Raw genomic sequence first — 15574 nt, forward strand, 5'->3', positions numbered from 1 at the left:
CTTTGTGGACTCTATCCAGGAACACAGCTGACATTCTTACTTGTAAGCATGGCCCTCTACATGTGTAACATTTCTGTATCTCTTCCAACCTTGTATTTCTGAATTCCTGTACCCTCTCCTATTTCAGTGACAGCTCAAATCCCCTGGTAGTTTACCATGTCTTTAGGAGATGGAAGGATAGTGATAAATTCTTGAGGGATAGAAAGTGGATCCTAAATACCTCACATGTTTCTCTTCAGGTAACCTGAAGGGTCTAACCTCCCAGCCCTAAGAAAGTAACTGCAACTGGGAGGGAGACAATGTCACTGGAGGCTTACAAAGAGCCAGCAACTTCTTCAAAGTGACCTCTCCAATCGAGGCACTGACTTGGGACCAATTAAATGGAACTTCATCCTCACAAGACTTTTACTTATTTATCTCGGCTGATGCCATCACAAGCCTCTGCAGTAATCAGGACTTTAGTTCAATAAATTTCATACTAAGCCAAGAGTCATGCCCAATTCAATTTCCTGTCTTAGATTGCACTGAGTGCTGCTGTCCAACTCAGCACACTAGGCAAGGACAAAAGATATGTACCAGAAAATAACATGAGGCCCACTTATCAGATTGGCAAAATTTTAAAAATAAAAATTGAAAAAAAAGTTAAATAGGCTCATAAGACTCACATATATATGTATATATATACATATATGGAAAACATTTTATATACTGTTGTCATACATATGTGTGTATGTATACATACCTTGTATATATATCCCATATATATATATATATATATATATATATATACACACATATATGCCATACATAGTTCATAAAAGTACGCTCAAAGTATGCTCAAAGATTACTGACCTACAGGACAAAGAGGAGAGGTCCACTGTGTTAAACTGAAATACATATGGCTTAAACTCACTTCTATACTCAAATGATAAAGTTTGGCCCAAAGTGGCTCCCAAATATAAGGAACTACCACCTGCCTTAATGTGCAAGAAAGCCATAACCTAAGAATATACTTTGGTAACCAAGCAACTAAGCATGACTCCATCCTAACAGCCAAACCCTCAGCCAATCCCAGGCTAGAGGTTACCAGATTATTTCCAAATAAGATAAACACTCAACTATACCAATGAATAATCTGTGCAGGTCAACTTCCTATTTTTTCCTTTTTGGTTATAAATATAGCTCACTCACTACATTGGAGGTGGGACCATCCTGTGCCATCTTTAATCTGTAGTGCTACCCAGTTCTAGAACACATTTCTCTCTCAAAGGTTTTGTTAAATTCAACTCATGTCAGTTTTAAAAACAATTGTACCTTATCTAAAATCATAGGGGCAAAAATATTATCAATAAAAGGAAAACTTGATAAATTCAACCTAATCAAATTTGCTCTGCAAAAGCTCATGCAAATAGCTGATCTACAGACTGGAAAAAATATTTGCAAACCATGTATCTGACAAAAGACTAAGATCTAGAATATATAAAGAACCACAAATCTCAACAGTGAAAACAACTTAAGCATCAGTAACAATTTAAGACAATTTAAGACATCAGTAGTCATTTCTCTGAGGACACACAGCAAATAAGCACATAACATGATGTTCTATATTGTTGTTTTAACATAAAATAAGAATTAAAACCTCTATGAGATATTGCTACACACACATCAATCAAAATGACAAAAATAAAGTAGTGACAGCAACAAATGTTAGTGAGGATATACAGAAACAATGTCACTCATACATTGCTGTGGGATGTGAAATGTCATAGCCACTCTGTAGAAATAGGTTGGCAATTTCTTGAAAAAAATGAAAATGCAACTACCGTTCAACCTGGCAATTGCATACCTGCTGTTCCAGAAAGAGAATACGTGTTCGTGCAAAAACTTCCACATAATAATTCATGGTACCTTTTTTGGTAACAGAAAATGAAAACCTTGGAAACGGCCCACCTGTTTCATAATGAGTGAATGTTTAAACAAGCTGTGGTACATTCACTATGGGATAAATTCAGCAATGAAAATGAATGACATGACAGAGGAATTCTTTTTCTCAGCAGTGAGAGGCACAAGCGCCAGGCCACCTCCAGCCTCTGGCATTTTCCGCCCAGAGCGCTGTGGATGTAGGAAAGCCTGAGCTGAGGTCCTTTCTGGGTCGGTGGGACAGAGTGCCGGCCTCATCAGGGACGTCGGCCTCCCTGGGTTCCGAGGAAGGTCGGTCCTCTGTCCTCCTTCCTCCCGCAGAACCAGTGCAGCGCTGTGTGTCTGTCACCTGTTCTCCGCTGACTGCGTGTCTAACAAGGACAGTGACACATGGTGACATCCGGGGTGGGAGGGTGGCATTTAGAGGCTGCGGGGCCCATCTAGTGCACTACAAATCCGACCACTGTAGGCCATGCTCCGCAAAACCAGCTGGGAGCTCCTAGCACAGAGATGGCGAACCTGTTAGAGCTTTCAGTGCTACAAAGAGCCCGCTGCGGCACACAGCCCTGTTCTGCACCCGTCCCGGCAGGTCCTTCAAGGAGCTGGGACCACGGCTACTCCTAAGTGGCCGTCACCCACTGGACACACAGAGCGGCCAGGCCCTGTGCTACGCACTTGCCGCGAGTGCGTCTCCTTGTCCTCCCCGCGCCCCTGTGCTCCCTTTGCACAGCGGGCTTTCTGGCTCCAGGTGCCTCAGCCCAGGCCTGCGGCCTGCTGGGCGCTCGGTCTGCCACCGGGTCCTGGGCAGAGGCGGAGTCCTCCCCGCGCGCGGCTGAGAGGTCCTCCAGAGTGGCCTCTCACCAGCCTCCCCCTTCCTGCACCTGTGCCCCGGAAGGCTGGGACAGTCGGGGGTGGCCGCGCACGGAGCCCAGGACCCCTCCAGCCACATCCGTGGTCAGGCAGCAGGGCTCTAGGGAAAGAGCAGCTGACGCCTCTGGGGCACTTGGGGGTGGCGGACCCTGTGCTCGCACTGCCACCCTCATGCCCTCGTGTCCTCACCCCAGGGTCCCATGAGGCTGCTAGGGTCCCACAGCCCTCTCTCTTCCTGGTGAAGAGGTCCCGGGGTGCGGCCGCGGTGAGGTTGTCCCTGTGCGCGGAGACGGCCCAGGAGGTCAGCGCTGTGCACCCACACCTGGCTGCCTCCAGAGCCCATGGCCAAGGTGGGGTCTTCAGGGGTCTCGACGGGGACTCAGTAGTGTGTGGTGGGTGAAGGTCGGGGCCCATGGCCAAGGTCAGGGGTCTTCTCGGGGCCTAGACAGGGACTCAGTAACGTGTGGCGGGTGAAGGAAAGGCCACAAAATAAAAGCTACCCTGGGCTGGAGCTAGAAGCTCTTAGGGCGGGTGTGGTGAAATGGGGTAGCAAACCTGCCAGTGGAGGTCCTGGCTGAGACTGCAGCTTGTGCTGAAAGACTCCTCTCTTCCTAGATGGCGTCAAGGAAAGAATTGTTTGTGTTTTTGATCACCTGCTGTGTACCCAGCACTGGGCCCCATAGCAAGGATGAATGAGATGGTGTCCTAGTTTTAGAAAATGCTGGGTGTTGCGTCAGTTGTGAACTTCATGGTGTTTTCTGGATGATTCCATCCTGTCGGTCCCTCCTCCCTGCTTCCTTGCATTTGGTCACCACTTGGGCCATGTTTGGTAGGTGTGTTCACTCACAGGTTTCACTTGTGAGTTCCAAACAACTTTGCAATTGTGCTGATTGGCCAACCTCAGATAGTGGCTTAACTCTTACTCTGGGGTATGGGGGTAGGGTGCGGTGGGTAGATCACAAGGTACGGTGTGCCGAGAAGGGCAGACCCCTTGTTTAAAAACCTTTCCCACACACTCCTTTAAACAATATTTGGCAAGTTGGTTTCGATATGTGTGCCCAGAATTTAACACTATTACCTGCAGTTAGAATGAAAATTCTCAGACCTCACCCAGAACTACTGCTTAGAGTCTCAGCGGATGGGGCCCAGCTGTGTGCATTTTCATAAGTCCTCCAAGCACTTATGATGCAAGTTCAAGGCTGAGAACCACTGATTTATAAAATGGGCTGGGTGTGTACCTGCTGCTTCATAAATGGTCTAGATGGAAACTTGGAATAATTCTGATACTTTGTAGCACTCCTTGGCTTCAGGAATACATGGTTCCAGAAGGAGGTGACGTGGACCTGGTACTTGCCCTATTTTGCTCGGTATTTCCCTGGATTTAGCACCTAAAGCCCACATCCTGCCAACTTGGTCCCAGACTTTGGTCAGCTCACTGGTAAAAGAGCATAGTGCAGGGCCATGTTTTTCCCATTGTTTCCATGGTGCCCTTATTTGTCCTGAATTTATAGATGGGGAAGCTGTGACAGAAGGAGGTCACACAGGAAGGAGGTGGTGATGCCAGAATTCAAATCCAGGTCTGTCTCTCGCTTCAGAGCCAATGCTCTTAATAAATTCCTAGATGTAGAATTGCTATGTCAGAGAGTGCATATATAAACATTTTCTAAGATTATCAGTGAATTTTGTCCAAGAAGCACAACAAAATTTAGTCACTATGTGCCATGCATACCCCAAATATTACTTCATTTAATCCCCCTAACCACTTTACGGAGACACCAATTTAATAGACACCAATTTAATAGACACCAATGGAGACACTTTATAGACACCAATTTAATCTGCATTAAATAGTTGCAGGAGTTAAGACAAAGAGTGACTTAAGGATTTCCCAAAGGTCCCAAAGCTAGAAAGTGAAAGAACTGGGACAAAATTTTTGTCTTTTTTTGTATCTAAGCAGGTTTCCATGTGATCATGTCTGTCCATCAATTTCTAAGAAGACCTTCCGGCCTGGCCCCAAACTTTTTGAAGTTTTCTGTGTTCCTGGGACTCAATTCCTGCATCCTCCATGCAAAAAAAGGAACTCCACACCCACCAAGGGCTCTAAGGCTTTAACTGCCCTCCACCTTTCCCTACTTGCTGCAAAAGAGGACCTCATCAGCTCAACTGATCAGAGACAGCTGCCTGCATTCATTTGTCTTTTTCAACTTTCCTTGACTTCTGACTTGTGAATTTTCAGAGCTCATTTTACACTCAGTCTCCTGGAAAAGGGTCTTCTCATTTCTCTGTTCTTTGATGCAATATTCTAATTACTTTCCAAAGATCTAGCCAATTTCCATGTTTAATCTTACCTCCGTGTCTCCTTTGAAAGTTTCCCTCTAATAACACCATGATTCTGAACCTGTTTTAAGATTTTTTTCTTGGAACTTACTCATTTCATTCAATCAATAATCCATTCAACATATTCTTGCTAAAACATAACTCTTGGCTGAACAGAGTGCTAGACACTGGGGCTACAGCCCAGAACAAAATAGACATAGACTCTGATGCCCTAACACTTGCACTCTACCTGAGAAATTAACATCAAAACTTCTGGGCTCCAGTGTGTAACCATAGGGCAGTGATGGAAAACCTATGGCTCAGGTGTTATCACTAAAAGCTCTAAAAGGTTCACCATCACTGCCCAAGAGCTTTCTCCAGCTCCCACGCTCAACCCTTATACTTCACTGAAGCTGGATTAATTACCTGTCCCTAAACATGCATTGGGCTTTCTCTCCTCCCAGACATTTTACATGCTCATCTCTCTGCAAGTAATTTGCATGCTCTTCTGTCTGCTACTAAGCACCATGGTCCTCAAAGTCTATGTTTTTTGGGGGAAGACCCAAATGAAATCACACCTCTTTACTGAAGGGTTTGTCTACCATCCCTGCTATACATGATGTCATACCCATCTGCATTTCTAAAGTAATAGACTCATGTTGTTGACTGTGTATGCATTGCTCTATGTGCTAGGTACTTTCCTACCCATATTGATTCATACGAAAGACTGTGAGCAGAGTGCTTCAAATACAGAATGCATGAAATATTTGCTCAGTATAAGCTTTGGCAGAACATTTTTTTTTTTGGTACCAGGGATCAAACTCTGGTCCTTGCGCTTGCGAGGCAGGCAGCAGAACCATTAAGCTAAATCCCCAGCCCCGACAGAGCTTTTTTTTTAATATGACAAACACTTCAATAGCAGTTATTATGAACCGGGCACTACTGGCTTACCAAGTAACAGACACTAATGTTTTGATAGTCATCAACATCTTAGATTTTCATACCTAGGAATCAACCTAACAAAGGAAATCAAAGAACTCTTCTCTGAAAACTATAGCACTTTGAAAAAAGAGATTGAAGAGGATATCAGAAAATGGAAAGACATCCCTTGCTCCTGGGTAGGAAGAATCAACATAGTGAAAATGGCCATACTTCCCAAACTGCTATATAGATTCAATGCAATCCCAATGGAAATTCCAACAGCATACTTCACAGACCTTGAGAAAACAATCCAAAAATTCATTTGGAACAAGAGACCCAGAATAGCAAAAGCAATTCTAGGTAACAGAGACATGACAGGGGGTATTATAACCCCCAACTTGAACGTATACTACAAAGCTACTGTGGTAAAAACAGCATGGTACTGGCAAAGAAACAGACCTGAGAACCAGTGGAACAGATTAGAAGATGCAGAAACAATTCCAGACACACTCAGCCACCTCATCTTTGACAAAGGAGCCAAACACCCTCACTGGAGGAAAAATAGACTCTTTAATAAATGGTGCTGGAAAAATTGGGTTTCAACTTGCCAAAGATTAAAACTAGATCTATATCTCTCACCATGCACTAAACTAAAATCTAAATGGATTAAAGATCGAAATATTAAAACAGAAATGCTGAACCGGCTAGAACAGAGGTTAGGTAGAACTCTTGAAGACATAGGGGTAGGAAAAGACTTTATGAACAAAACCTCAGTTGCCCGTGAACTAGCACAAACAATCAACAAGTGGAATCTCTTCTTATTAAAAGGCTTCTGCATAGCAAGAGAAAATACCAGCAGTGTGAAGAGGCAACCCACAATGTGGAAAAAAATTTTCACCTGCTCTTCCTCAGACAAAGGTCTACTATCTCGAATCTATAAAGAACTTAAAAAGATCAGAACTCCCAAATTTAAAGACCCAATCCAAAAATGCGCATCTGAAATGAACAGACATTTCTCAGACAAAGAAGTAGAAACAGCAAACAAACATAGGAAAAAATGTTCAACATCACTGGTCATTCAAGAGATGCAAATGAAAACAACGCTGAGATTCCGCCTCACTCCAGAAAGAATGGCTGCTATCATGAAATCAACCAATGACAAATGCTGATGGGGCTGTGGGGAAAGAGGAACCCTGCTCCACTGCTGGTGGGAGTGTCAAATGGTGCAACCACTGTGGAAATCAGGATGGAGATACCTCAACAAACTAGGACTAGAAGTCCCATTTGACCCAGCTATTCCCCTGCTGGGTATCTTCCCCAAAGAATTAAAAGAATCATATCACAGTGATATATGTGCACCCATGTTCATAGCAGCACAGTTTGTAATAGCTAAAACTTGGAAACGGCCCAAATGCCCATCAACTAGAGACTGGATCAAGAAAATGTGGTTTTTTAATAAAATGGAGTACTACTCAGCCATCAAAAGTGAGAAATTAGAGACATTTATTGCTAAATGGATGCACATTGAGGCGATACCCTTAAGTGAAATAAATAGGACACACATGTGTAAATACCGAATAGTTTCTCTGGTGTGAGAAACTGAAAGTGTAAATAAGGACTAAAAGGTATAATAGAGAATTTGACATAGGAAGAAAAGGGACAAAGGGGAAGGGGAAGTGTGAGGGGTAGGGGAAAGGAAAGAAGGGAATGGAATTAATATGAGAAAATAAAAAAAGGAAACAAAGTCTTTGTAAATAGGGAGGAATGGAGGGGTTGAAGGGAGGACAGGGGAATGGGAAAAAAATAAGAACCGAGAGAGTATTTAAAGGTGCATATCTCCAATGATGAATGTCATTATATTGTATACCTAAAATGTACCAATAAAAGGATATACAAAAAAAAACATTATGGATTCTCACAAGAACTCTAGCAGGTGGGTAATATTAAAAACAACTATTGTAGATGAGCAATGGTGAGGCCCGAGGAAGCCCAACATCTTACCCATGCCCAAGGTATACCAGCTGGCATACATTAGAGCTAGGATTCAAACCAGGAAGTATGCCTCAAATCTGGGCTTTTTCTTTTTTTTAATTAGTACATGTTTGTAATATGGAAGAGTGATGCTTATTTTGGGGAATTTGTACGTACATATACCATGTCTTGATCATTGTCAATCCTGTGATCCCCTTTCCCATCTCCATAAGTCTACCTTGTAGTTTCCTATCATCTCTCCTATATATTTTAGGTTTCTCATATAAGAAAAAACGTGATATTTAATTGTCTGAGTCTAGCTTATTTTGCCTAGCTTGAAAGCACTCTTCATTCAAAGTACCAAGTTCAGTTCCTAGCACTACATTCCAAAGAGAGAACAACTATCAGTGATATCTACATTGAAAGATCCAACTGCAAATGTTGATATAGTTTGAGTTGTTTTAAAGTTTCCCTATTCTGAAGCTTTTAAAGTTTCCCTACTCTAGAGCATGGTGGTGCATACCTGTAATCCCAGCTCTGTGGGAGCCTGAAGCAAGAGGATCACAAGTTTGAGCCCATCCTGAACAACTTAGCAAGATCCTGTCTCAAAATAAAAATTAAAAAGGGGTAGGAATGTAGCTCAGTAAAAGTAGTGGGTACAATCCCCAGTACCACAAAAAAAAGTTCTCTACTCTTTCACTAGCCCAGAAAGATAAAGGAATAAAATAGTAATAATACAGGATAAGCTAGAAAAAAGGGGAAAAAAACATGAAAAGAATTAAAAAAGAAGAAATTAAAAAAAGAGAAAAAATAGATTTTAATGATAATATTTATAAAGCAGGAAAGAAGGAGAAAGGAGTGTAGCTTTGAGAGATTATGTGAATGGAAGGAAAGAAAAAATAGGGTAGGGAATAGAAATGAAAATCAAGAGATGATATAGAGAGATTAATTCCAATTGTCAACTAGCAAAGCAAAGTTAGAAGACCCAAGTAATAGCCCTTTTTGGAGGACACCCTGACAAAACAAGGTAAGACACTATAAAAGAAAAGCAATAACTAACACTGTTACATCATTCCACGCACACACATGCCTCACACAACTCTCTGAAAGACAAAGGGAAAAATTGGTTTTAATAATGATATTTATATACAAGCAAAGAATTGGGGAAGGAAGGGAGACCTGAGAGGTGGTGAGAGGGGAGGGAAGGCAAGAAGAGACAGGGAGGAAATATAAATGGAAAGTGAGATAAGACATAGGGAGAGTGATGTCCATTGATGAACTAACAGAAACAAATTTAGCAAACACTGCGACACAATCTTTGGCGTAGGAGAACATAATATGATATGGCAAAACACCATAGAAGCAGAAGCAATAACTAGTATTCATATGCACTTACAAACACAGTAGTCCTCCCTGCATATACAAAAAGAAAAAACAATAAATAAACAATCAAAGAGGTCTGATAATCTTCCTTGTGATGATATTTATGCTGGAGGAAATTCTTGGATGCTGCCTATAAAGAGGGGGGGTGAAAATCTTTTTATTTTGTTCAGTCCAGAGTTCCCTCCACCTCTGTCCGAGTAGGAGAGTCCATTTAGAGGATGCAAGGAGCTAAGCTCCGCCCCTTGGGACTGTAGATAAGTACTCAGATAGGTCTGCCAGTGGTGAGACTAGCTCCCACCTGCCAGCTAATCTCTTTGTACCTGGGAAGGAGAGTGCTACAAAATCTGGGTTCTGCTGAATCTGTCACTTGCTTAGTCCATGGGCAGGTCTGGAGCATGGGTCAAAGCTCCATAAATTCCACACCACGATTTTGGAAGTGTGGCTGGCCGGGGTCTGCACAGTGCTCTGTGTAGTGCCCTGCCAGTGCCGTATTTACTTGGAATGGCTTTGAGAAGACTGGATGGGGGATGGGCATGCAGTGTCTTCCAAGCCCTATCCTCTCTTTCTCCTCCAAACTCATTCATTCCATCCTTCATTCATCCCACAAACCTTCTGGAGGGTCTCCCACATGCTAGGACCTTACATGAACATTCGAGTACAGTCCCCCTGACTTTGTCATGAGCCCTGAGGCTAATGGGGAAGCCTAACATTGAGCAAGCCATAGCAAAGCAAAGTACCACCAGTCAGGAAGCCCTGCATCTGAGGTGAAGCTGGAAGGTTAGTGAGAACTTGGAATGGAAAGCGAAAGATTTAGGAGGTTATCCCAAAGGTGTTCAAAGGACAGTAGCATGCTCACATTTACATTTTGGTAAAAGCTGACACACTGAACCTTTATAAGGGGCCAGGCAATATTTTGAGCACTTTTCACCAACTACAAACTCGTTTATTCCTCACCATAACCCTATGAAGTAGATGATGCTACTATTTTCACTGTCTTGCACATGAGGAAAAAGCAGCACAAAGGGGAGATAACTTGTGTGAAGTCACACAACAGAGCTTGTAACCAAATCCTGAGCTCAAAACCAGACTGGTGTTCCTGTGCTTAACCACAATCCAGTCCCCCTTAAGGATCACCCTACACTGTGAAACTAGATGCCACTCAGTGCAGAATGGATTGCAGGGACAAGAATGGGTATAAGGGGCTGGGCAATTACCTCAGTGGCACCACTCCTGCCTCGCAAGCGCAAGGTCCTGAGTTCGATCCCCGGTACAAAAAAACCCCAAACAAACAGAAAAAAAAAACAAAAAACAGTGCTTGCTTCGGCAGGCAGCGCATATACTAAAAAAAGAAATGGGTGTGAGAAGGCCAGTTGGGAGGCTGCAGCAGCGGTCCAGGTAAAACTTGCGAGTGCTAATAGAGATAGAGAGAAATGAAGAGATTTGAGAAATGTTTAGAAGCAAAAATACTGGCTCTTTGCCTGCACATTGAATCATGAGGGGAGCTTTAAAAAATGTAAATGCCTGGGTCATCTCACTCCCAGAAGTTCACATTGTACTGGTCTGGGCACTGGAATTTTTTAGAGCTCCTCGGATATTCCAGTGCAGGTAAACTTAAGAACCACTAGTCTAAACCAGTAATTCTAAGACTATAATGTGAAGAATACCAACTATAAAATTTTGCTAGAAGTAGATTTTGATTCAGTTAGTGGTGGGAACTGGCACCATACTGAGATTCTATATTTCTAACACGCTCCACTGACCACACTGTGTAGCTTTCTTACCTTCTGTACTATATATATGCTGGAGCTACTGGTATTATCAGTTCTTGGGATGACTGGGCAAGTTCTGAGTCAACCAAGATACTGATATTGGTCACCTCCTTCTTAACAACCATTTTAGGGCTTCTTGCAGCTGGTTAGAAATGATCAGGTTTTGATAGGAGTGCCCTTGAGAAAAGGTTTGTAGTACTCCTTTAAGCCATAGAAACTGACTTAATGATTAAACAGCTTTGAAAAGTAAGGGAGGAAAGCAGAGTCCAGGTTGAAAATAGCTTCAGGTTTCTGGTTGGGCTACTTGCTGACATTAACTTAGAGAACACTGCAGAGCAACTGAGGTGTATGTGTTCGCACATCTGTGTTTGTGTGTATGTGTGATGAGTTTAATTTTGAACATACTAAGTTGGAGATGCCTGTAAGACATCAAACTGGAAATATGCAGTAAAAGATTAGATGAGATAAGATATCAGAGACAGAGCAAAAGCAAATACAAAGACCAAAAAAAAGAACATCCTGAGAAAATCCAGTAATTGCATGTTGGTGTGGAAGAAAAATTTGAGAATGTGGGAAAAATTTCGGCTGGGGATTTAGTTCAGTGGCACCATGCCTACCTTGCAAGCCCAAGGTCATGAGTTTGATTCCAAGTTCCAAAAACAAAATTTGAGAATATGGTCAATAATATTGAATGCTGCTGAAAAGTTAGAGGTCATTGGCTTTAGCAGCAAGGAGATCATTAGTGAGAGCAGTTTTATGTGGTGGGGTGGGAAGCAGAAATAAGATTGTGGTGGGTGGAAGAGAAAGTGTTAATGAGAAAGTGTGAGAAATGTTTTAGAAGATGTTTGATTGTGAAGGTCAAGATATAGGGCAGTAATCTGGCCGGGAGACATGTGACCAAAGAATGCTATATTTTAAAAATGAATGTATACTTAAATACTGATGGGAGGAAGTTGATAAATGAGAAGAAATTTTAGAGAGAGCAAGAAAAAAGGACAATCGACCAGCCAAGATGCCAATAAAAAGGTAAGAAGGGAAGACAGATTGTACAGGAAGGGTGACACTTTGCTCTAACACGAGAAAAAGATGCAGGAGAGATTATAAATATGATGGAGATTTCAAGAGAGTTATGGCTGATGGCTTCTATTCCCTGAGAAGAGAGATCTGGTTTATCACTTGAGAGTGGGGAAAGAAGTAGGGCCAGAGGATTGAGGAAAGTGGAAAGGATTTCAAATCGTTGCTGTAGAGTGTGGTAATGAGTGAATTGCTACACTAGGTTTGAAGAAGCACTTGGTGTGAATAATCACAAATTTACAGTAGGATGAATTTACTTCATTTGACATTTTCTGGTTGTGTTCAGCTACCCCAGGAAGTATATAAAGAAAGTAGGTCGTTTGAAGTTATCTAGGTCTAAGAGTTTCCTAGATAGTAAGGTGAGTTGAATGAGCTCTTTCCACAACTCCCTCCCCTGGTGCAGACTGTAGAAGTCATGGCCAAAGAGGAATGTCTGAAGTTGTAATCTTAGAGTTGGGTTGAGTTTTGGGTCTTAAAAGTTCCCAAGGAGAGATGTGGGTAACTGAGGCGGAGGTCAAGGGACTTTCAAGATCAGATTGGGGTTGATCACAGCTGTTGGCTTTGTCCAGGATGTGGTGAGACTTGGCCTGGGGGAATGGGCCTACCGCCAAAGTGGTGACTACAGAAGTGAGTCCAGGAGGCCAAAACATGGCAGTGACAGGATGGTTAAAGAGCAGTTACACTGATAGGCACAAGTCTCAAAGGCAGCAAGACTTTTTTTTTGCCTTGTTTTTGCTTACAAGGGAATGGGAGTGCTGAAAGTGCCTTGGAGGGAAGAGAAACCTGGCTTTGCTGTGCATTAAGTGTGGGAACGTGATCTGCAGCCAGCACAAGAAGCAGCAGGCATGATGGGCTCTTCACTTAAGACTCAATCATGAGAAGACTGTTTTATTCAAAGGCCAATTCTGTAAATGAACTGGTTAAATTGGAAGTGTGAATTCTACAGTATTTGAAGGGAGTGACTGCAGCAATTACCACATGTGCCTCAAGTTTTTGGGTTTTTTTTTTCTTCTTCATCATCCTCAGGATGGGATGGCATTCAGTGGTGATAGGGAGAATCTCACTAAGACTTCTGGTTCTTTGATATCTTTTTCATCCCAATTGATAACAAAATTGAAAATAATAAAAATAGCAATAATAATTATAAGTTGAGAAAATACTGAATACTTTACTGTTATGGTTTATATCTAGACATCCTCTAAGAGCCTCCAGAGCTTACATGTGGAGTTTTGGGGAGGTGATTAGATTATGGGCATTTATAACTGACTTGTTGTCAGGAGGTGGGGCTGGTCAGAAGGGCGGAACACTGGGTGCATGACCTAGAAGAAATCTATCTTCCTTCCTGGCTCCTCCCCTGACTTGCTCTGTCTCCTGTCCACCATGCCATGAGCAGCTCTCCTCCACCATGCCCCTTTGCAATACTGTCCTGCCTTGGAGCCAGCCAAACTAGGATTAAAACGTGAGCCAAAGTAAACCCCTCCTTTCTTAAACCCTCATCTTGTTTGTTTGTTTGTTTTTTTGGTACCGGGGATGGAACTTGGGACCTTGCACTTGCCAGGCAGGCACTGGAACCACTGAGCTAAATCCTCGGTGCATCCTTAAATCCTCCTCTTGTGAGTGTCAGGTATTTTGTCCCAGTAACAAGGAAAGTGACTAAGACAGCTACTGTGTGCCAGCTAAAAGTATGGGTTCCAGAAAGAGTCCATACATGACAAAGTTCTTGACCTTACAGAACTTACATTCTACTAGATACTCACACTATGAACAAGTGACAAAATACATCTATAAGGTTGAGGAGCTCTAAGTGTTACTAAACGAAGTTAAGGGAAGTAAGTGCAAAGACAGTGATGATGATGTGGCATGGGAGTGGGGAGCCATGTTAGTTAGGCCACTCATAGAGGGCCTTGCTGAGAATAGACTTGAGTAATCATAAGGATCCAACCCCATGAAAATGGAGAGAAAGAATATTTCAGATCAAAGGACTAGCAACTGCTAAGGCCCCATGGAAGGGAAGGAGCCAAGGATGGTTATGCAACACCATGAAGGTCATTATGGTCTTTAAGAGGACTTGCTAAATCCCAGACCTAGAATTATCTCCTTTTAACCACCTCTCTAAGGATGAGGTAGTAGGATCTCCATGGACTAGTTGTGTAAGGACCAGAATTGCCCAAAGCTGTTCCAAGAGACTGAGGCTCAGTGGGAACAGTGGGCTCAAGAGTGGTGGAGAACTGAGGAATCCTTGCCATACATTGTATGGGAATAAACTTTCTTGGTAGGTCCAAAGCCATCCTGGTCACAGATCTATGGCACACAGTGGAGACAGGAAAGTGTCATTGCCACTTTTGTGTCTGAAAACAGTTTTATCACAAACTGGAGACTTGCCTAGGATCTTTGCCTTGACACTTTTTTTTTGGACTGGGGATTGGACTCAGGACCTTGTGCTTGCAAGGCAGGCATGGTGCCACTGAGCTAAATCCCTGGCCCACCTCAAGACTATTATATGAGGTAGTATTTGGCTAACAATGTGGTTAGCGAATAGTGGCATGAAATTGAGCATTTAAGTTTTTCCACAAGAAGGTCCTATCACGGAATTTGGGCCAGGAGAAGTCAAAGACCAAAATGGAGCAATGATGGTGTATGATGGGCAGCATAACTTATGTGATGCTAGATACACACCCATCCCCATGAGGAGAGTCTCATGTATTGCTGGCTTCCCTAACTAGTTTGTTTCGTGTCTGTGAAACAAAGCTGAGTCCAGAGAGTCACCTTGAGTTCTTGCGACTATCATTGCTGAAAGGCAGAAGCCTATACCCTGAGCACTAATGAGATGGGAAATGCTCCCTTACAAGACTGAAGACCAGGATACAACATGAGGTGGAATTCAACAAATGCTCTGTAGTGCAGGAAGTAGGATCTGAGGGGATGTTTGTATTTAGGTTCCAACAGAATTTTTGATGACACTTCACCAAAACCAAGACCACAATGATCTTTTTAATGATTTCACATACCTCCCACAGCCCACAGTTGAGGGAAGGAAGAATAGCTATTGTTCTGCCTCCATCCTTCTGCAGAAATCTTTCTTCTGTCATCCAGTCCTCTTGGTTTTGATCTCATTCCCTCCTATCCAGATTTTTCCTCCCTGCCTAGCCTATCTGGAGTGATGTCATATTTGGACAACTGTCACTGAGTTGGCAGCTTCCTAGGATGTCAACTTTCAAACTTGGCTCTCCAAGCACTGTGCACTGTGGTGCTAGCCAAATGCTGCTTCTCTTATGCCCATACTTGGCCAGCACATACCATACCTCAAGGACCCCACTTCTTTGAGGGAGTTGTGAGTAATAATAGTGCTT

The sequence above is a fragment of the Heterocephalus glaber genome, unplaced genomic scaffold, assembly GCF_053883595.1.
Source record: "Heterocephalus glaber isolate CG9 unplaced genomic scaffold, H.glaber_assembly_v1.0 deba00001764, whole genome shotgun sequence".
NCBI lineage: Eukaryota > Metazoa > Chordata > Mammalia > Rodentia > Bathyergidae > Heterocephalus > Heterocephalus glaber.